Here is a 23,405-nt window from a genome sequence, read left to right on the forward strand (position 1 = left end):
CCCAAAGACTTGTTTCATTTGAATATTCATCTGGATCCAGTTTGAAAATGTCATGCCTTCTGAAGATGGCAATTTTAAGCCACTTAAAGAGTATGCATAACCGTGGTCAATAAAATGACCATTTTCCCCATTGCCCCAGGAAAGGATCCATGTTTTGGCATCTCAGTGACGGTGAATTGGAAATGCTGCTGCTAGAGAAATTGCCCTCCCACAAACACCCCCAGAGTAAACTCCACACCGGCTATCACTGTGTATAACCAAGTCCTGCTGCTCTTCCAGTGATCTACCCAGCCTACTGCTTTTTCCCAAGACACTATCATTTTTTAAATATTTTAATATTTATGTATTTATTTATTTGTTTATTTATTTATTTATTTGAGACGCAGAGAGAGGGAGAGGCAGAGACATAGGCAGAAGGAGAAGCAGGCTCCATGCAGGGAGCCCGACGTGGGACTCAATCCCAAAAATCCAGTATCTTGCACTGATCCAAAGGCAGGTGCTCAACCGCTGAGCCACCCAGGTGTCCGAAGACACCATCATTCATAAGATTGCTTGTTGCATGTTAGTATCTGCAGCTCCCTCTAGGAACAGAGTATTTAGAAATCCTTATACCTCATGTTCCCCTGAACTGATTTCTAGAATGGGGTGGAATACTGACCCAGCTGCTGGAATTGGAGCTGGAGAAGAAAGGATGTGTAAAGGACACTAGTGTCTAATGGTGGCTATAACTTGAATCAGAATCTTAGGCATGCAGAATCACATACTTATGTCATTATTAATGTACTTAGCCATTCAACATATATTTCTTATATACTAACCATGAACCAAGCATGATAATGAAATAAAAACTAGTTTATTGAGTATTATTTTTCTTAGGATAGATTATAGATTTAATAGGCCTTGGTGAATAAGAAACCTGGTCACTATTATAGTATAATTTCTAAGGGAAAATTCATTTCAAGTTCAAAAATCAGTCTATCATAGACTTGCTAGAAAGCTTTCACTACAGTACTCTTACAACTGTGAGTTATGGTGGAATTATAGTCTGAAGTTACATTCCTGTTCTTATTTATTGATATCACCTAATGTTATTATGGGTGGTTATCCATTGGAGAAATCATGTTGAAGGAACATATAATGTAGTTTTAAAGAAAAATTTATAACTGTTGTTAGGAGGGCTACACATATATTTGTGAAGCTTGTGCACTTCATGATTCTGAGGGCCACTATTCAGAGAGATTGTAATGCGCTTTTCATCTCTTAGAGTTATACAAAGCGTAATCAAGATAACAGAAGGGATTCTGGCTGCCTATCGGACTCTTACCTCTACCTTGATCTTGAAAGCAGTATGTCTAGACTATAGATAGTTCTAAAAATCTCAGGGCTTGTTATTTGTTTAGTTGCATGCTTTATCAAAGCACCAATAATTTCTACTTTATTGATAATTTCTTCTTTTCTACATCAATTACTTTTCTTTTTTTGAAGATTTTATTTCTTTATTCATGAGAGACACACACAGAGAGAGAGAGAGAGAGAGGAGAGAGAGAGAGACAGAGACACAGGCAGAGGGAGAAGCAGGCTCCATGCAGGGAACCCGATGTAGGACTCGATCTCGGGACTCTGGGGTCATGCCCTGAGCCAAAGGCAGTTGCTCAACTGCTGAGCCACCCAGGTGTCCCCATCGGTTGACTTTCTAAATAACCTCACGTTCAGGTAACAGACAACAAAAATGCAGACACCAGTTAACTATAATACTGCTGTTTTTCTTAATATACACTCAGTTAAACCATAATGAGGCAATATTCCCAGTACATCAGGAACTGAGTACCTTTTTAGTCCTAAAGGAGGAACTTGGGAAAGGAATCACAATCCCTACTACAGAGTAAGAAGTGCTCAGGAGGGAGATAGTATAGTGAGGACAGTTAGACAGAGTAACATCTCAAATGTGTGATTAGCATCAAGTTGAATTTGAGTGTAGCTTGAATGCATCAGTTCCATCAAAGAAAGTGAACATCACAGAGTCAGGTTATTAGATAACAGCAGATAATTATCCAAATATCTGAACTATAGTTGTCTCTAGGGAGGAAATTGAGAAGCTAAAATTAAGGAGTGAACTAAAATAAGACTATTCTATTTAGTGACTTATTTAGAACTCTGGGAACAATGCTATTATATCAATAAAGGAGAGAATATGTGAAGATAGAGGTGAAAAAGAACTCCTCAGGCCTTAGATCTAGTCTAAGATATCTAGATAAAGGGAAATTCAACTTGATGAGGGTGAACTACTTCTGGTCTCAGGGAAGCAGGCTAGGATGAACTGCATTGCTGAATACTTTCCTGCCCTATTGCGTTGGTGGGGTCAGCAGCAGGGCTAGAAGCAGTAGTAGTTTGACCCATCTCCAAAGTGAGGATGTGAATTTCTCATCTTCCCTTCAAACTACTTTGTTCGGAGATAATTCTGCTTAAATGAACCTCAGCAAACAAACATACCATCTGATTTTGTATGGCCAACAACATCACACAGACCCAACGGAAAGGGCAGTAGGAGATTCTTGACAGCTGTAGAAAGCATTCCTTTCTTATTTCCTACAGGTGAAAGTAGAAAGGTTTGACCCTTTGGGCTCAGGAACTTCCAGCATTCTCGGGAGTTTTCTCGGGAGGTAAAATTGCCAGGTAGGGAAGAAAGGCATCCATATTATGTAAATAGTATGTGAGAAGGCACCTCATTTAGTATTAAAGGGAATATGATTTCATTCTGTACCTTATGTAGTAAAATAGTTTTACATGAATATTTTAGCTCTATGTCTCTGCTTGGATACGATTTCTTAAATGCAGTCCAGGGAGGTGAAACAACACAGAACTGTTTGGTTTGGGAGACAGATGACTGGTTGAAGGTTCAGTGCAAGTTCTGGGCTGAGGGCTAGGTTGTACAGACTGTGCAAGGCTTACCAGAGAGCATTGGCTGTAGGTTTAGGAACCAACTCAAGATCCTAAAGGTAGGGCCACATTGGAGTTCTTTGGAGTTCTAGTCCATAGCATTAAATACCATAAGCATTTAGTTAAGACTCCAGAAATGCCATAGCTTTGAAATATTATGCCCCAGAGTAAAACCCACTCTCAATATATACTTATAAAGCCTCAGCAATATCTTTAGGAGACTCTGAGTGTGGAGGTAAAGTCCCACCAAATTAAGGAAGTTTGGAAAACCATGGCTTCCCACAGAGGAACCCTAACAAAGTATAAACAGAGCCTTTCAAATTCAAGGTGCTTTGTCAGTAATTGTACTACACACTAGAATTCAAAGTGATATTCTTCAAAGGAATATAACAGAATAAGAAACATTTATAATATGACATATGCAATATTTAATATTAAATCAAAGTTTACTAGGCATCTTTTAAAAGTATAATATGGCCCATCGTCAAGGAAAAAAGCAACGAATAGAAACTAATCCCATGACCACCCAGATTTTGGATTTTTAGCAGACCAACAGTCTTGAAGGCTATTATAAACTTATTCATGGACTTAAAAGAAAATATGGTATTTCTAAATGTATAGAGATCTTGGTAGAGAATAAAAACTGTGGGGAAAAAATAGAAGCAGCACTCCTAGGAAATTCTAAAACAGAAAAATGCAATATCTAAAATGAAAAATTATTTGACAGGCTTGAGGGTGACAAGAAAAAAAAAGAGTCAATGAAACTAAATAAAAATAAAAATTAACCAATATTAAGAAAAAAGAAGATTGAAGAAAAATGTGAGACCCAAATCTATAAAAGCTCCTAGAAGAAAACATAGACAGTAATTTCTTTGACATCAGGCATAGAAACACTTTTCTAGATATGTCTCCTCAGGCAAAGAAAACCAAAGCAAAAATAAACTATTGGGACCACACCAAAATAAAAAGCTTTTGCACAGGGAACCCTGGGTGGCTCAGCGGTTTAGCACCTGCCTTTGGCCCAGGGTGTGATCTGGGGTCCTGGGAATAAGTCCCGCATAGGGCTCCTGGGATGGAGCCTGCTTCTCCCTCTGCCTGTGTCTCTGCCTCTCTCTCTCTCTCTCTCTCTCTCTCTCCATTTCTATCATGAATAAATAAATAAAATCTTTAAAAAAGACATTAAAAAATAAAAGCTTTTGCACAGTAAAGGAAACCATCGACAAAATAAAAAGGCAGCCTAACAAATGGGAGAAGATCTTTGCAAGTTGTATATCTGAAAACGGGGTAATATCCAAAATATATAAAGCACTTATATAACTTAATACCAAAACAACAAATAATCTAATTAAAAATGGGCAGAGGTCCTTAATAGACATTTCTTTAAAGAAGACATACAGATGGCCAACAGATACATCAAAAGATGCTCAACATCATTATCATCAGGGAAATGCAAATTAAAACCACAATGAGATACCACCTTACACTTGTCAGAATGTGGAGAAAAAGGAAAGCTCTTGCACTATTTGTGGGAATGCAGATTGGTACAATCTCTGTGGAAAACAGTATGGAGATTCCTCAAAAAATTAAAAATAGGAATACCATATAATCTGGTAATTCTACTAGGTTGGCATTTACCCAAAGAAAATAAAAACACTAATTTGAAAAGATATATGCTCCCCCATGTTTATTGCAGCATTATTTGCAATAGCCAGGATATGGAAACCACCCAAGTATCCATCCATTGTCCATTGATGAATGGATAATGAAAGTATTTATAAAATAAATAAATATAATATAATATATATTATATATATATATAATATATATATATATATATCGTCCCATACTTTCTTTATCCATTCATCAATGGATATATCTTAGTATATGTGCTGCCAAAGCGAGCACATCAATGGATATATCTATATCTATATATCTCGCCACATATCATATCCTATATTCATATATATATATATATATATATATGTAGGATATATATAGGATTATTATTCAGCCAAAAAAAGAATGAAATTATGTCATTTGTGGCAACATGGATGGACCTAAAGGGTATTATGATAAGTGAAATTAGTTAGAAAAAGATAGATACCATACGATTTCACTTAAATGTGGAATCTAAAAACAAACCGAATGAACAGACAAACAAAAAATTGACTCTTCAACACAGAGAACAAATTGGTGTTTGCCAGAGGGAAGGGGATGTGGCTTGGGCAAAATGGATAAAAGGGAGTTGGAGGCTCAGGCTTCCAGTTAGGGAATGAATAAGTCATGCGGATCAAAGTTACAGCATAGGAAATATAGTCAGTCAGAAGAGCATGTATGGTGACAAATGCAACTACATTTGTTTTGAGCACAGCATAGTGTACAGACTTGTTGAATCACTCTGTTGTATACCTGAAGCCAATGTTACATTTATGTGTCAACTCTACTTCAATAAAAAAGAAAGAAAAAATATCACAATCTGGAGAATTGATGGGCAATATCTGGCAAGCTAATATATGTAATTGGTCTGAGAAGGAGGAGGCTGTGAGAATACAGTTGGAAAACATTTGAGGCTATAATGGTCAGATTTTTTCCCAGTTTGATAATATCAACTATCCCCTCACAGGTCCAAAAAGCCCACAGCTAGCTGAAGATCAGAGTAAAAAGAAAATCAAGAAGTTAGTTCTGTAAAAAAGACATTCCATCCATAGAAATAATGATATAGATATGGCTGATTTTTCATCATAAAATATGGAAGTTGGGGTAGCTAGGTGGCTCAGTTGGTTAAGTGTCTGTCTTTGGCTTAGTCAGTCCCACACCAGGCTTTCTGCTCAGTGGGGAGTCTGCTTCGCTCTCCCCCTGCCCTCCACCCCACTCATACTCTCTCTCTCTCCCTACCCCCTCAAATAATTAAATAAAATCTTAAAAAATATGCAGGTTAGAACAAGAAAGACTGCTTTAAAGTGCTGAAAAAGCAGTCTATTCAGAATTCTATTTCCAATTATCCTTCAGAAAAACAAGGATGAAATAAAAACATTTTCAGGGGGATCCCTGGGTGGCTCAGCAGTTTAGCACCTGCCTTCGGCCCAGGGCATGATCCTGGGGTCCAGGGATGAAGTCCCACATCAGGCTCCCTGCATGGAGCCTGCTTCTCCCTCTGCCTTTGTCTCTGCCCCTTTCTCTCTCTCTCTCTCTCTCTCTCTCTCTCTCTCATGAATAAATAAATAAAATCTTAAAAAAAAAACATTTTCAGATAAATAAAAATAAAAAATATTCATGACAAGCAGATGTGTACAGTAAGAAATGCTAAAGAAGGCTCTTTGGTTGATCAAAAATGATATCAGATGAAAACATGGTTCTAAAATTAAGAATGAAGATACTTTCTAGAAATGGGAAAAGAAAAGGTGGGAGAGGTTTTTTTCCCCTGATTTCCATAGACAACGGTTTAAAACAAAAAGGCAACACTGTTAGATAGGGTTAAAAATCTATTTAATATGACACAGTGGCACAAAAGATGAAGAGAGATAAGCATGTAAATGAAATTTTATTGTTATAAAATTGTTACAACTGTAAAGTACGGGAAGCTTACAGTGTTAAGTAGTACAATATTGACTAAATAATTGAGAAAGGGAACTTCTGTTTATATTTTGATAACAAAATATCCAGGATATCACAATATCAAGGACTATACTAATGATAAAGATAATCAAAATATTATAAACAACCAAAGGAATCATTGTATACCAAAGAATAAATTGGTATCCTAAGCCTTTTTCCTTTATAACGTTGAATTCCTGAATATTATGGTTGTTAATTTAGGTTCTGCAGGATTACTTTTTTATTACATAAATATACAATTCAAAACTAAAATAGAATGTTATTTTTTTTCTAGCTAAAGTCAGTCTCTGATGAAACTTGAACCAGACCAGTGAAGCAGTTTAGTCATTATTTAAATCTACATGGGCCCACTGTTAGAAAACTTCACATTAACCCTAAGCATTCTTTAAAAAGCATTTTTTAAAAAGCCCATTCTTTAAAAAGCCCATAGACAGAAGGAAGGCTAAAACTCATGTTTGACAGGGTTGTAAATATTTCTACTCAGAAAATGAAATCAAGACTCAACTCTAGTTGAGGAGAACACGCCAACTTTAAGAGAAGTTGAAATTTTGCACGGCCTACTTATCACTGGTTTCCTAAATGACCTAGGGTAAATAGAAACAGCCTTTTCATGTGGCTGCTCTGATTAAAGCAAGGTCTGTAAGTTGGCAGTACATCATCTGAAATTTCAAAGCTTAAGTGGAAGCTGGGGTTTCTTTTCCTTCCAAAAAATCCCCCTACTCTTTATACGTGGTCTATCTGAGTAGCTGGCGTATAGTTATAAAAGTCACTGGGCAGTAATCAGGAGTGCACTGGTCCTTGTGGCAGGCATCAACTTGGTTACTGCCAGGTCTTTGAACTACAAAAATAAATAGAGAATAGAAGTGCATTGTATTGGCCAAGCCTGAGGCCCAGTCATCTGTCTTGGAGCATGCTCTGGTGAGAGTGTTTAACTTGGATTCCTTCCATCACATGTGGTAGCTGCAAGAGTGAAAAAGGAGAGGAAAAGAACAATGTTAGGTGGTATATTTAATAGTATGTTGGCTTAACAATTCTCAGGAAACTGTTACTTGTATTTTTCTCTCAGCAGTCAGAGGTGGGATTCTGAATGAGTGGATGTGTACTTTAGACAACATGATTCTATTCCCTCCACTCTTGTCCATTGTTTTATGGAGGACTTGAATAACAGGCATAGATATTCCCCCAAACGCTATCTACTAAAGTAGGGAACTTAGCTATAGCAACTCACAGGACAGTATTTTTTTGTATTCAATTTCACCAGCAGCCTTGACATCCCTGAATTAATGGGTCTCTTTCACTCTAAACCTGAAAGTTTGAAATTCGTGGTAACTGGATGTTTGTTGTTTTTGGCTAAATTATCCTCTTCTATTTCTTTTCAAGGCCAATGTAACACAAACTAAAACAATTTAGGCTCTCTCTGCCTTTTCATTCTTCTAAGTTTTCTACAATAAGAAAGGAGAACCTTTACTCAGCCGCACTGTGCCCATAATAAACTTGATTAAAAAAAAATACCTGTGGCTACAGGAGTGGATTCTTTTGTAAGGACAGTGAAGCACTCAGCTGTTCTATATTAGAAGAAATTTCGCTTGTTTTCACAGCTGAATTATCTTGCTTTCCATATTATCAGAAAGAGTACTAAGAAAATCAAATAAGAGATTTTCAAGGGATTTTAAAGGAAAAAAATATATAGCTTTTTACAGTCAAGGTTTTAGTTCCTAGCACATTTTTTTTCTAGATCATGCAGCACATATTTTGTAACCCTCATGAAAGAGCATAAAATAAATATGTCAAGGCTTCCTGTAGAAATGCGTTCATTCAGAGTTGCCAAAATAAGAGAAGCTGTTGAATTTGCCCAGACAGATGGTAAGATAAATTTATGAGCAAAATCATGTAAAAATACCAAGCTTAAGGGACTATGTATCAGAAGTGAGTGATTTGTAAGGTTATATTGATTTTTTTAAGCTATAGATCAAGAATTGTATGGAAATTGATGAGTTGTATTGTACATAGTAGACATTTTCTTAGGGTGATAGTTGACCTTAGTTATATTTGCCACAATTTATACAAAATAGGAATAACTTTCAAGCCAATTCATTAGCCAGTTTTTTAAAATATTCTTTGAAACAACCCATACAATATTACAAAAAAGCATTCTGTATGTTTTAAAATGATTCTAAAGTAGCACAGATTGAATATTGCCAAATTAAAACATTCATTAATTCATTCAGTTAACAAAAAGGACCTACCATATGGAACAGGCTTTCTTTCTATATCCTAGACAGACAGTGGTCAGCAAAACACAGTCCTGGCATTATTGAAGAAATGTATTAGTTTAGATAGGAAGATAAGAATAATCCTGTTATGGTTAGCAATTTGAAATTATTTTATTTACATACACTATAATTAAATTTTACAAAAAATGGATTTATGGTAAAGTTGAAAATCTACTATGTGATGAAATGACGTTTTGGGTGAAAGAGAAATATTGACCATGATCCAAAAGAATCTGAATTATTTGTGAACATGCAATTAAAGAAAATCAAATCTCATAATTTTTAAATCATTTTAGCTTATATATTTTCATGATTTCATGATTTTCTGAATTTTAAATTTGAGATTTTCTTCATTCTTCAGAAACTCAGTATCTGGGCAGCCCCAGTGGCTCAGCGGTTTAGCGCCGCCTGCAGCTCAGGGCATGATCTTGGGGACCCGGAATCGAGTCCCACGTCGGGATCCCTGCATGGAGCCTGCTTCTCCCTCTGCCTGTGTTTCTGCCTCTCTCTCTCCTCTCTGTGTATTCTCATGAATAGATAAATAAAATCTTTAAAAAAAAAATAAACTCAGTATCTTAACATAATAGTCATTTAAAAAATTCTAACTGTACATACCATAATATATACTTTATCCAAATCAGCACTATTCAAAGCCTAATTCTGGACAGAAACAATGTAATACATAGGGGTTATGTTTCTGGAAAAACTAAGTGGTTTATTCTAATACGAAATAATGAGAATTCTTAGAGTAAAAATTCGAGGTAAATAAATATTATTCATGAAACTTATTCCATAGCTAATGAGGTTAATGTTATCTTAAGCTTAGGCTCAACAACTAGGCCTCATTATTCTTTGCTAAAATTCAGCCATATTAGAACTGTAAATTTAGTTAACTTTTAAAAAATATCAGAAGTCAACAAAGTCTGTACAAAGAAAATATTGTGATAAAATTCCCCGTGAAGATATTCTCATTGCAGTGTCAGGTAATATTTCTCATTAGGACTATCCACTTCAACATTGATATTGATAAAAGAAGAACAACACAATCAAGGACAAACTTGTACATAGCTAAGGTTCTTACTGCATATCTTGTGATTTTTTTTTTTTTTTTTAGATTTTATTTATTTATTCATGAGAGACAGATAGAGAGGCAGAGGCATAGGCAGAGGGAGAAGCAGGCTCCCTGTGCATAACTCAATGTGGGATTCAATCCCAGGACTTCAGGATCACAACCTGAACTGAAGACAGACAACCACTGAGCCACCCTGGCGTGCCTAGGTAGCTTGTCACTTTAAGAAATTATATATTCTTTTCAAATCATATATTATATGACATATATTAACATATAAATATATATTTACAGTTTGCTATCACATATAATTGTAGCAATATCTTAATGATGAGTTTTAATTTCTGTTATGCAATGTGAAGTTCTTTAACCTCACAAACTTAGGATTTCCTTCTCATCTATAGTTCAAATTTGGAACTCATTTTTTTTTCCACTCCTCCCAGCTAGGTTGGCAGAACTTTTCTCTGTCTCTCTCTCAATCAGTCTAGAAAATTATTTATTTATTTATTTATTTATTTATTTATTTATTTATTTATTTATTTATTTTTTATTTATTTATTTAGAGGGAGAGAGAGACAGCACGGGGGCAGGTGGCAGAGGGACAGGGAGAGAGAGAATCTTAAGTGACTCTCTGCTTGGTGTGCAGAGCCCAATCAGGGCTGGATCCTATGATCCTGAGAACACGATCTGAGCTGAAATCAAGAGTGGGTTACTTAATCGACTTCACTACCCAGATGCCCCATAACTTCTTTTCTCTCATTGACATTTAAGTAGCAATGTATAGGAGAGAATGGAAATTGATGTAATAACAGCAACTATAAACTTCTATATCCTTGTTTTATAAGAATAAATAAATTATTAGATCTTCTGAGGCAAAGCCCTAAAGCAAAGAAATTTCCCAAAGTGTTGCTTTTCAGGGCCTTAACAGATGGATTAAATTCCATCAGCTGAAATCCTGTCTTTATCAAGAGATCCCCTACCTGTCTCCTCCCCAGTGTATTTAAACTCCAACTGCTACATTTAAAATTCCATATACCTGCTAAAATATGGAGGTACCTTAAATTTTCTGAACCTCATACAGACATTTAAACTTTAAAATGAACCTATTCTAGGCAGTAGAAAGTTTAGAAAGTTTTTTTTTCTTCAAATAAGCAAAGTCCTCTACTCAGAAATTTTCTTTTAATTTCTCTATTATAAAAGTTGGGCAGTTGGCAAATAGGTTTACTTAAAAATATTCAATAAGACTAACTCAAGTCAAATAGATTCTGCAATTGAGTGATATGTAAGGTAGAAAAGATAAATTATTTGGAGTTCTTGAGCAGAAGCATAGTGCCTTGCCATATAAAGCATGCTGGTGTGAGAAAGGATTTCCAAAGCTTCAAAATAAGTAAAAGAGAATACTGTTCTCTGGGCTTGCAGTTTTATTAATTTTCCATTGACTAGACTATTTTATACCTTTTTAGGGACAGAGGCCATTTTGCATATTATTTTTCTGATAGGTATGCAAATCATATCTGTCCTACAGGAAAGATAAACTGAAAGGTTATGGCTTATTACTGTGTCGGACATTAACCACTTTTGTATTTAACCCAGCAGTCTTACCCCAACAATCCTTTCGATTGATTATATTTGCCTCTCAAATGTTCTTTGTACTGGTGTTAACATATTACTAGTTCACCGGTTAATTAATGAGTTAAAGTAAAAATCTTTAACGGGTATTCTTCTTTATAATTGCTTGAGAGTCATGATTTTATCTCTTTGAAAATAATACTTTAACACTGGGGAGAGGATCCAAATAGATTTAGATGTTACAACCTTTAAAGAAGTTGGTTGAGACATTAGCACTTTTATTTTTATTTATTTATATATTTATTTATTTTAATTTTTATTTATTTATGATAGTCACAGAGAGAGAGAGAGAGAGGCAGAGACACAGGCAGAGGGAGAAGCAGGCTCCATGCACCGGGAGCCCGATGTGGGATTCGATCCCGGGTCTCCAGGTCGCTCCCTGAGCCAAAGGCAGGTGTCAAACCGCTGCACCACCCAGGGTTCCCAACTAGCACTTTTAATCTGTTGTACTTAGTAATGAACTCACCCAAATTTTATAATAATAAAAGTTGATTTCATTGTACAAAATACACAGAGTACTAAATTGAAGAATCTATGTAGCTAATAAAAATAATTATCAAATATTAATTGACCATATTTCTTGAGGGTGTTCCTCCTTTAATAATTGAAGTATATTATACTACCACAAGAGACTACACCACTCCCTAGACCAGAGATGTGTCTTTTTCATGTACCAATTCCCAATATTTCCCACACCAGTTGCCTCAGAAAATGTTTGGCAAATGTTGAATTTTTGGTTCTTATTATGTGTGTCACATGTCTTCCCGTCTTGGCTAAATAAAATCAAGTCACTCGAATTGATTTCATTTGTGATACTGCCCTGGGACTCAAGTCTGCCAAAAATATTTTCAAAGTTCAGTGAATTGAGATTTTAGAATTGTTATTTCACTTACCTATTTATAGCTTAATTCTCATAATTATTTTCTTCCTTTTCTCAAAACTAAAAAGAAAGCAAAATGACATTAGCCTGCATTAAGAACTAGCTTTGCTACTAGCATGCTACATGCTTATCAATATTTCATTTCTCTTTGCCTCAGTTCATTGAACTCTAAAATGAAACATGGGAAAGGAAATTTTTTAAAGTCTCATTATTACCTAAGAATCTTTTATGTCATGTTGACATCTGTAGCAATTTGATCCTGTCTTGTGACAGTGGCTCTCCTGTTATCAACTCTACAGCGTTACAAAGTTTAAGAAGAATTTATACTCGTCATTAAGCAAGACAAGTTAAGGATTTTCTGTGTTTATGTGTATGATTAAGAAGATGACGTAATACGAAATAACATTTTGGGACACCTGGGTGGCACAGTTAGTTGAGCATCTGACTCTTGGTTTTGGCTCAGGTCTGATCTCAAGTTGTAAGATTGGGGCTCTCAGACTCCACACCCGGCAAAGAGTTTTCTTATGTTTCTCTCTCCCTTGTCCTCTGCCCCTCCCCCTTTTACTCTCTCTGTCTCTCTCTCAAATAAATAAAATAAATCTTTAAAAAATTCATCAATTTTCCTGCAGTGTACTTCGCAGAATGTCTAAGAATTTAACATGTAGTGTTTCTGGAGCACAGTCTCATATAGTCCTCAGGACTACAGGTACCAAAGACCACTGCCAATATCTTTGGAGAAGGTACAACGAAACAGCATCACAGATTGCTAAGTTTTTGTTTGTTTTCTTTTGTTTTATGGGTCTGTGTGTGTGTGTTAATATTGCCCCTCTGATGACTTTGTAAGACTATTGTGTTGAATATGAAAAAAATTGTGAAATGAAGAAGAAGTTGCCAGACTTAACATGAAACCTAAGTGTAGGCAAAACTAAATCCTCACCAGTCATAAGTAGGCCTATCAAAAGTATTTTCCAGATTGAACTAATATAAATATCAGCCTTCAGTTCCTGCCATACATAAACCAAGTAGCTATAAGGTCCTAGAAACAAATATTTCATAGAGAACTTAAGATTTAAAATAGTCATAGTCTAAGAATATGTGAGCTCTTAGTATGTGAGCTTTTTGTCAGATTTTTTTCTAGCTTTGTGATGCTGAAAAAATAAATTATATGCTACATATTACATTTCCCTGTTTTAATTTTTTCTCCTTGGTGAAGCATAGTTTATAGCTATGAGAGTTCCTGGAAATTTTTCTAGATTTAATTTTTAATATTATTTAATGGTTAACCTTATTTTTAAATCTAATCTAATTCTATTTATTTAACAAAGGGGGGCTTATTTTTTAATACTTTATTTATTTATTAAAGGGGGGCTTATTTAACTCATTTCTCCATTTTCCTTCCAAATTTAAATCTCATAGTCCAATAAGAGAAATGACATACTCACTTTTCACTTGCGGAGCTTTATTCCAGAGGTAAAGATTACCTGCCAGTTGTTTTTTTGAACTATTAAATGTAACTGATTTGCTTAAAGGGATCATATATCTCAGCCTGTTCTATAGAGTGTAAATGTAAGTGGTGTGTATATCAACAAGTAACACACAGACCCCATCCCCCTACGGTATGTAAGTTCAGAAGTTGGATTCAACAAATCCTTAAACTGAAGCTGAATACCCAACCAAGTTCATACTACTAGGCCTCTTATTATATTTACTTCAAAACATACATGAGTTTTTTTGTTTTTGTTTTTTTTCAAATGTAACTCAGGTTTTCCATGAACTTGTTCTACCTATTGTAATCTATAGTGAGACAGAAATAGAGAGTTAAGTCTGTGCTTTCTAACCTCCCACATGTAATCCAATTTTCATTTATAAATCCCTAGGTGTGTATTACCTAGAGAATAATAAAAGATAAGACTTTTCACATCAGTCCCTCCCAACAAATATTTCCTTTAATCATTCTTACACCTTATGAACATTTCTCCTGTATTTCTCCTGCATAATACATTTTAATTGATTTTCACAAACCATTCATATTTTGCATCTAAAGAACAATAAAAAAAATAAATTATGTACAAAATCCACAGAGTCTTTCAGACATTGATTTTAAATTTAGGACCACATTGTTCTCATCCTTAATTAGATACTTAAGAAAAATGCATTTCTACCTAGAATTTTTCTTAATTTAGAACAAGACAAAAGACTACTTTTTACTCTAATTCTAAACCTTGTTGAAAAAGCTGAAACATTACCATGGAATGCCTTGTTTATTGCATTATTTTGGTTATTATTTTAAGCATGTCTTGATACCATACACAATTGCAATATTGTCAATTAATTATGTATATATTAATGAAATGAACTCTATCATCCGTTGATTTGTCCTGCATTGTAAAGTCAGTGAAAAGAGATACAGAATTTATATATTGCTTTGTTGTTAGAGTGATCAGATTCCCTTTTCAGTTTTGCTACTTTTGTTTCCCTTTTTTGTGAATTAATCAGCTTAAATTCCCTACCGTATTGATCAGATATCTTAGAGTATTATAAATGCAGTGCTTAAGTGTCAGTAGTAAAGTATCTGAGGAGGAAAAATGACCTCAAAGGGGAAGGTAGCATGTCAGGGCTGTCCTTTGTCTTCCTTACTGCAAGTCCTCTCATCCTAACCACACAGCCCACAAGATTATGTTCATGTCAGCTTATCCCACACACGTTCAGGATTGGGCTTTATGACAGCACTAGGGCTCAAGCAATAATGTGCCAGCACATAAAAGCCTGGGCCCTTTCTAGTCCCACCACACCAGGCTGCTGCTCCCTGGGGCTCTGGGGCAGTCCTAACTAGAATCCTTCCCCTCACAACACAAATCTTGGCAATCTTGTATTTAGAATTCATGGTTTCCTCATTAAAACAAGATTCAGAATTAGCTCTGTTTGCCAGAGCCTTAAATGTTTTGGTGGTTAATGTTAATCTACACAATAATCCCAAAGTTCACGACCCTTCTAATTTAGGGAGCTAAAAATCACCTGGGATGCCGGTTAATAACACAGATCCTATGTTCACCAGTAGGGCCCACGGATATGAATTTTATCTAAGTCTCAGATGGCTCTGATGCAGATGGGTTTATGGAAGGCAACACTTTGGAAAAACTTTCATAGGTATTATCAATCCCATTTCACAGATAAGGGAGCTACAGAATCAACATATTTCCTAAACTGATAAAAAACACAGAACTATCTGGGTCTGAAGATATACACCTTCTAAAATACGTGAAAAGCATTGCTAGATTTATGAGTTTTTTTCTCCCCCTCATGCTTTGCTTTTGCATTTTAAAATATACCTTCCTTATAAGGAGCCAGCATTCTGATTATTCACATAGAAATACCCACTTTAATCAAATAAATCTGCTTAGCTTTTCGATTGAATCAACTTCTCGAATTGATCCATCCTTGAATCTAAAGGTTTGTTGAAATAGTGGTGAAGCTGACAATAGGGGAGGGATGAGTGAGCTTTGTGATTGAACTCAATATTATAATCTCAATATTATAATCTTAATTAATCTGAGTTAAACAACACACATACACAGGTATGTAGATGAAAATAGGGCATAAAGTAGTTTCAGGTAAAGCAATCTCAAAGGACAGTAACAATACATCAAGTTAAGGGAATTTAACAAGCCACTTGTCTTCATATTCCCCAAGTTTTATTCAACTGTGGGCATATTTTAGTACTCTGACATTATGAAATGTAAAGTTTATGTTCTTTGAGTATCATTTCAGACACTTCATATCCTTTCAGATCTTTGAGAGTAAAAATCAGGTGAATTTTAACCACAGACCAAAAAAAAAAAAAAAAGGAATATTTTTGTAAAAGCTTGTATTAGGATATAAAAACATTCATGATCTCATAAATGAGAAATTCGTTTACTCAGGTCCAGGTTTGTCTTTCTGCTCTAGGTTTCTTGGGTAGACGTGTTGACTGGAACAGCCTTTTATGGCTGATTATGGATTGGAGTGTCTGGATTTCTAGAAGCTCCTAAGTATTTGATAATCTCTCCTAAAGCAAACTAAATTTCTTTGTTTGGTTATAGTTAGTTGCATGTAGTATGCAATTGTATTTTTTTTTTAAATATCTGAACTTAAAGTGAACTCCATTTTATAACATAATAGTATTTGAATGAGGAAAAATTGTGAAAACTTCCAAGAACAAAATGCCACCCCCACACCTTAACAACATACACATATGACATATATTGAAAATATAAGCATGAATCATTATTCGACTTTATAAAGTAAGTTGTTTAGAAGTTTGGATTTAATAATTATTTTGTATTAATAAACTCAGCACCTTTAATAAACTATTCTCATTTTGTTAATAAAATTTTTTGAGAAATAATTAATAGTGCACTTTGGAAAGCAATTTTCTTTACAATCAGTCAGTTGACTATTAGCACTCATAACGTATATTTCCACCGATTTAACACAAATTTTGTCTGAGTCCAACTAGATCCTTGTTCCTTTTAACGCTGGGCTATACATAAACTGAAGTCATGAGTTTGGGTTTAACAAGAGCATTTTGGAGAAGTTTAAAAAGCATACTCTTCTCTTACTTGTTTATGCTGCCAAATATGTTATTGTTTGGCCAAGAGTCTGCAAAATGGATATACTTATTTGTGATGTCATTCTCTGGGCCACTGTAATATAGTTCTTATCTGATTCTTTCTGCAGGAAAGCTTCAAAATGAATTGTGTTGATCATTTAGTACTGTGATTTTAAAATAATTCATTGATACTTGATTTCAAATTACAACTCTCTTAAATTTGTCTTAATGCTTTTTTAGGTTTGTTCTGTTAATTCTGTACTCATGCTCTTGGTTTTTTGTGTTCTTAATTTTTTTTTCCCCTGGCACAATTCCATTTTAATTTAAAACGCTGGAGCAAGGGCTCTGGATCTCAGAATGTGTACATTGCCTTCCAGATGATAATCTGGTTAAAAGTTAAAGTGGTTTTATGTGTGATGTGATTTGTAACAGTGTTTATAATCATGCATTTTATTGTACTGTAAATGTTCTTTTAACATTTTGTGATTTTATAACATTAGACATTTTCTTCATAAAATTGGATTAGATTTAAATGTAAACTGTATCTATCAGATCAAAGAAAAGAATAGAATATATGATAAACATTCCATCTAGTGAGCATTGAGAGAGAATTGCAAGTAATTTGCAAAGAAGTCTCAGTGCGATTAAGGAACAAACAAGACTGAAGACATGTACTTATATAGGTCATATAGAATTAAATACAGTTCAGTGTTTTCCAATTACTTTTGTTCTCAGTATAGTTCTCCATAACTGTTACCCATTCAAGAATAGTGTTTCCTTTCTTGGACAACAATTTCATTTTATTCTATTTCATATCATCTCTTTTTTAATGATTTTTTGTTCATAATTATGTTTTATTTTCTCAAACTTATATGTTCTTTAAAGAGTCAAATCCTTTTAATGAAAAAGAGTGGTCTTCTACCCGCACCCCCCTCAAACACTCCCAATTCTCATCATTCACTGCTTCCCAGAGGCAATTATATTTAATTATGTTAGCTGTTACATTTGTTATTTATCTCTGTATCTCGGGGATGTAGTTCTCTTTCCACTACATCCAACAAATACATGTTCCTTCTGTCCATTCTTAAAGGTAATTACAGATAGTTAGGTCAGTAGCCTGCATTATATTATTATGAATCTATAGACATGATTCACATCTAAGTCACATAGAATATTACTTTTATTTTATTTTTTTTGCTTGAACAACCTACTGTCTCCCTTAAAGTTGGAAATTATCTGTATTTTCTTAATTTTCGATGAATTAATTGCCAATTTTGTGTACTAACCATCAACCCAAGTTTACCTCCAGAAGTAAAATAGTTCTCTAAATATATTCAAGTACATCAGATGTCAAACAAAAGTCATCCTTTTGGAAATATATCTCTGTGATTTCTGACTTGCTCTAATCTAGATTGTTTGCTCTCTCTAGACCTTCCTTCTTTACCTTTTAAATCTCTTTTCCTTTTTTTAGATGTATTAAAACACCTGTAGCTTAAAATAGTTAATAATTAAATAATTAATTTTCTTTTAAGCCTATCCACTAGCCGCTTTTTGAGAATGAGTGCATGGAGGTAAATAGTTTTTTAACACTCTGTATATCAAAACATCTGCAGTCACATTTAAGTGACATTCTTTTAGGAATAGAATACTAAATCAGAAAAAAACATTCCCTCAATATTTTAAGGCATACTTTCTGTAGTCCTGTAGCTTCACATGTGATTTGCAATTCCTTGTATAAACACAGTTTTCTCTCTGAAAATCATGCTTTTGTCATTGATAATAATGTCAGAAGTTGTAGGACTATATGCAAAGTTAGATCCACTTTTATCCATTGTTCTAGGCACTTGGTGGGTCTATTTATTCAAACAACAAATCCTTTCATTCTGAAAATAATTTCTTGAGTTAATTTTCCCTCTCTCTCTCTCTCTCTCTCTCTCGTTTCTTTCCCTATTAGCTCTTGCAAGGACTCTTTTCATTGAGATGTTGAGACTCTAGACCTGACCCTCTGATTTTCTGATCTTTTCTCTCATGTTACCCATAAATGTGTCTTTTTGATCTATTTTTGGTCTATTTTATGTAAGACTCCCTTAATTTAACTTTCTAGCCAATATATTGAGTTTCTATTTTTACTATATATTTTATATTTCCAAAAATTAATTTTTGTTCCCCAAATATCTCTTTTCTTCTTACATCCTGCTCTTCTTGCTTGGATATATTGCTTTCCTTTATCTCTCTGAGAATATTAATGGTGGTAAGGTTTGCCTCCTGCCTAGTGTATTTCCTCCAAGTTCCTTTCTTGCTTCTCTATTTGTTCTGATCTATTTATTATATATGGAGGCCTCCCCAGATATTTCTTAGCTATGGGTGTCTGTTTACCCTTAAAAACAGTGCATTTAAATCTGATCTGAAACGTTGTCTATATATTACAGGTCTTCTGAGCTATGGGTCTCCCTTATTAATGAGTACTTGTTAAATTCTCTTAGTAACCTGGCTTGATTGGTTCATTCAGAAGCCTGCCTCTCCCCCTACCACCACCACCACCATCACCACCACCACCACCACCACCGTACCAGCAATCTTCTGATTATGGGATGTGGTAGTGAATGCCTCCATTTTGGGATATGAGAAAAGTTGGGGGTGAGACAGTAACCCAACATTTAAAAGGAAACTTCCATTGAATCCTACCTTTCTGTGTAGTACTTCAATTTTCCACTTGCCCGTTGTCAAGTCCAGAGACCCTATTGTGTTCTCTTTATGAAGTAAACCTTCAATCTTCTGCTGGGATTTGAAAGGGTCAGTCTCTTTTTTTTTCTTTAAAGATTTTATTTATTTATTCAAGACAGACACAGAAAGAGAGAGGAAGAGACATAGGCAGGGGTGGAAGCAGGCTCCATGGAGGGAGCCCAATGTGGGACTCTATCCTGGGACTCCAGGGTCAGACCCTGAGCCAAAGGCAGACACTTAACCACTAAGCCACCCAGGCGTCCCTGGAAGAGTCAGTCTCTTAATTTTAGGGAGCAGGGGAGAATCATAAGGACATCTAAATACTGTTCTAAAGCAAAAGTTCAAATTACCTCCCTCTTTTTAGCCACATATTCACCACAACTTTAAAATGAAAGTAGTTTGTTTTCTTTACACATTTCTTCTACATTAAATGTGTAATCTATAAAACAAATATATGCAAATATTTTACATGTTTTAAAAATATTAATATACAGCATCAACATTATGTTTTTAGGAGTTACTCATATTGGAATATGTACCTGTGGTTCATTTATATTCTTTTTAAAAAATACTTTAAGTTTTACTCTTATGATTTCAAATTTATAAAATAGGGGAAAAATTAGTATGGCTATCAAATTTACATTGAAATAAATTAAAGGCAATTCTCTAAAAGCATAGGTTAATAACTGGTTATCCTAGAGAAGGAAACAGTATTCTATAGCATAAGACTTTGTCCTCATAGATAGGCAACAATTAACTCTTTTGAAATGGCTGATCCTATTTGCTGGTGGCAATATAGTTTACTTTTTTGTTTTGTTTTGTTTTGAGACGTTTCTGGGACTCTTCATAAACAAAACACAAGAAATGTAATGAAGCCTAGGTAAATGTACTATGAATTTAGGGAATGTCTTGCTTCCATAAATTATGATCATAATACTATTTGATCACTTAAATAACACACAGATTTCATTTTCAACTCCATTCATAAATTGCATAATTTTTCTAAATATAACAACTTTACTGTCTAAATTATATTATTCACGCATTTAATCTACAAGAGGATACATTTTCCAAAAACAATTGTAAAAAAAAAAAAGTTGAGATTTTTTGAGTTATAAAGAAATCAAAATAAACTGTTCTCCTTGTGGATTAAGATCTAATAAATATTTTGAGGTAAAAGTAGACACTCAAACTCAGGAAATTAAATAAAAATATCTCTAGGACTTGAATGGTAAAAGTGCTAATGCAAAGATAAAAGTTACCAAAAAAAGATGAAGACTTAGTAATATGTTATTCATATATAGCATTTTCCTAATAATTCATACTATGTATTTACATGCATACAGAGGCTTGCGTACTTTGCTATTAAAATTGGAACCTTGGCTTCTCTTATTTTTCTACCTTTAATATTTTATCTAGAGAGTATTATGAAACATTTCAACAACAAAGATGTAATCAATATATTTCTTTTCCTATAAGTACAAACATTGTAAAAATAAAATTCCATTTATATAAGCAACCAAATTTACATAACATAGAAATGTAGCTTTTAAAAATTTAATCTAGCATATTTTATATTATGTTTGGTCTCCAAGGGTTTACAATATATGTATATTGTCATTGGATCACTAATTTAAGTTTGAATAATACTAATTATAACCTCTAAAGTTTAAATTACCTAGTGAGTCCTCTGTATCACATTTTATGAAAAGATTATAAAAGTTTCAGGCAGTTAAACTTTTGAAATGTATGCAATGAAGAATTAGGGTAAAACTTTTTTCAGTCTCTATGAAAATGAATTTTAAATTAACAGAACTATTTTGACTCAACCAGTATCATAGGGCAGTTTATAAATTTTATAAATTTAAAGCACAGATTAAAGTAGCTCTAAAATTGAAGGTCAAACTAGTTATTGTTGCATATCTACTATCAGTCAACCACTTATATTAATCTGTAAAATGAATCTTTCAAATTTATAGAAATCTTCTTCTTTTCTAGAAAGACAGTTGTCCAGTCTGTATGTAGATAGATTCTAAGGTTAATATTATTTTAATAATACAAGCTCTCAGAAAAAAATATATTTTCCAATCTTAATATATATATATATATATATATATATATATATATCCAGATTAGAATAATGGGGAAGCATATTTTGTTTACCTCTACCTGAGAGTTGTGATTGTTTTGCATAATGTCATTTCATTACAGGTACTTACCTAAGTATGATAGCGTGTACTTAATTTGCTGATGTGGAAGCATATGAAACCGACAGAACATCCCATTTCAGACTTATGGTTTATGAACTCCTACTGATTGAGTGGAGTGTGTTATAATTTTGTTTTCTATAAAGTTTTGTTCTTAGTTTGACATTATGTAATTTCCCATGCCTATTCTCTCCTTGAAGAGCTTATATTTTAGATCATGAGGAAAATCTAAACAAGCAAACAAAAAAACAATATTACCAATTTTATACGTGCTATAATAAGAAATAATAAAGCAGTAAAGAGTGGGAAAGACTTTACAGAAGGGGATCAAACTTCTTTGTACATAAGTACAAACTTCTTTGGGCTGAATCTTAGAATATAACTATTAGATAGTCAAAAAAGCCGTTTTCCTACAAAAACTTTATTGCTAAACATTATAAAGTATTAGCAGTTTTATGACCCAACTGAATAAATATCTATAGAGTTATACACAAACTGGTAAGGCTTTTAAACAAACAAGAAGTATCATATTTCCATCTATTTATCAAGGCTCTTTTTGGGAAAAATATAAGAAAATATGTTTATTTTATCATTAGGCAGATATACTTTTTATAATACACATAAAAGTAAAAAAAAATTATTACCTGGGATGATATAATGGAATGTATATCCAGAAAGTTTATTTAACTTTTTGCTTCATTTTGATGTTTTCACTTGTAGAGCTGGTTACCTTGATCAAAACATGGAATATGCATATATAATATTGCTAAGATCTGAGTATTTATGTCTTCTCGAATTCATATGTTGAAATCACCCACAGAGATGATGATAGTATGAGGTGAGGCCTTTGGGAGGTGCTTAGGTATGAGGCTGGAGACCTCATGAATGAGGCTAGTGTTCTTATAAAAGAGGCCTCACAGAGATCCCTCACCCACCCTCCACTACCACCACCATGTGAGAAAGTGCCATGTATGAACAAGGAAATGGGCCCTCAGCAGAACACAACAACACTGGTACCTTGATCCTGGATGTCCCAGCATCCAGAATGAAAAATAAATGTTCCTTGTTTATAAGCCACTGATCTCTTCTTTAGGGAGCAACCAGAGGGCCTAAGCTAAATATAATGCATTTTTAATAAGTTATTGAATCACTTATCTTAACTCTATTCTGCAGACAAAAACTCTATTCCCAACCTTTGCTATATACTCCATAAATATTGTTATTAATCAAACTGAGACTAGACCAAGGACATGTGATATGTTACTGCTATTCTTTCCCATCCTGCATAGCCTATGTTCTTTTCACTGTTCTTTGGCATATCCAACCTTACCAAAAATGTTCTTTTGGCTACATTAATGATCTATTCTATCCAAAAGTCATATTCAAAATATTAAACAACTAGTCCAACCTGGGAACAGATCACTCAAAGCAAAAACCATCCATTCAGGAAAAAACTTTTTTCTGTGATGATTGTGGCCCTTCC

General features: G+C 34.1%; 1 long non-coding RNA gene across 1 annotated transcript; it reads right to left on the reverse strand.

The window, feature by feature from the left end:
• Positions 1-6,516: 6,516 nt before the first annotated feature.
• LOC111091113 lies at positions 6,517-15,082 on the reverse strand. Its single transcript, XR_005373948.1, has 5 exons — positions 14,994-15,082; positions 12,417-12,463; positions 8,799-8,857; positions 8,065-8,187; positions 6,517-7,512 (listed from the first exon to the last, which is right to left on the reverse strand). It is a non-coding gene; the product is annotated as an uncharacterized LOC111091113 (long non-coding RNA).
• Between the last annotated feature and the right edge of the window lie 8,323 nt (positions 15,083-23,405).

Source organism: Canis lupus, chromosome 19 (assembly GCF_011100685.1).
Source record: "Canis lupus familiaris isolate Mischka breed German Shepherd chromosome 19, alternate assembly UU_Cfam_GSD_1.0, whole genome shotgun sequence".
In the NCBI taxonomy this organism is placed as follows: domain Eukaryota; kingdom Metazoa; phylum Chordata; class Mammalia; order Carnivora; family Canidae; genus Canis; species Canis lupus.